The sequence below is a fragment of the Galeopterus variegatus genome, unplaced genomic scaffold (genome assembly GCF_000696425.1).
Source record: "Galeopterus variegatus unplaced genomic scaffold, G_variegatus-3.0.2 Scaffold3662, whole genome shotgun sequence".
In the NCBI taxonomy this organism is placed as follows: Eukaryota; Metazoa; Chordata; class Mammalia; order Dermoptera; family Cynocephalidae; genus Galeopterus; species Galeopterus variegatus.
Genome location: NW_007729773.1, coordinates 219,296 through 220,082, shown reverse-complemented (window position 1 = coordinate 220,082; position 787 = coordinate 219,296).

The following is a 787-nucleotide window of genomic DNA, read 5'->3' as shown; positions in this document are numbered from 1 at the left end:
GGCTAATTTATTTTGGCTCCCAACTAGATTTTAAGCTCCTACCAGTAAGCTACCACCCAATAAATAAATAAAATAGTCAACTTACCAAGACCTTGAACAATATGATGGCAGGTGAAGCTCTGGGAGAGGATGAGATCTCCCAAAGACACTGCCTAGAGAGCTAAGTATGGAACCCTAAGTCAGTTAGTCAGGATCCTAAAAGAACAAAATCTTCCCTGGATAGGTCAGATGAGGACACTTGAATGAAGGAGCTACTTGCAAAGAGTAGGCAAGGTTTAGGTAGCAAACAAGAGGTGGTGAGGCACCCAGAGCCTAGCAACACTGAGAAGCTGTTACCATGTGTAGGAAGAAATATATTTTACTAGAACCCAGGAAGAACAGGATTTATAAGCAAGTCCCCATCCCTCACCAAGCAAACATATAGCTACTAGCAGATATGTAGATCAAGGATATGAAGGGAGTGGGGAGAAATGCCCTGACTTGTCTTTCTTGCCACCTTCTGATCTCCTGTCTGTGTCATGCACTGTTGTAACCCAACTGGAAACCAGGAGGAAGGAAGTTCAGGAGACCTGGGAATGGAGTCCACATGGTTCAGTCTCTGGGCACAAAGCAAGACAGAAAAAGATATTTATATTTCCTTTTCTAACTGGGAAAAGTGGAACTTAGGATGAATTTTTCCCCTTAAGATCATGCAGCTGATTAGAACTAGCAGAACTAATGGGCCGGCCCGGTGGCGCACTGCTACAGTGCGCCGCTTGGGAAGCGCAGCGGCGCTCCCGCCGAGGGG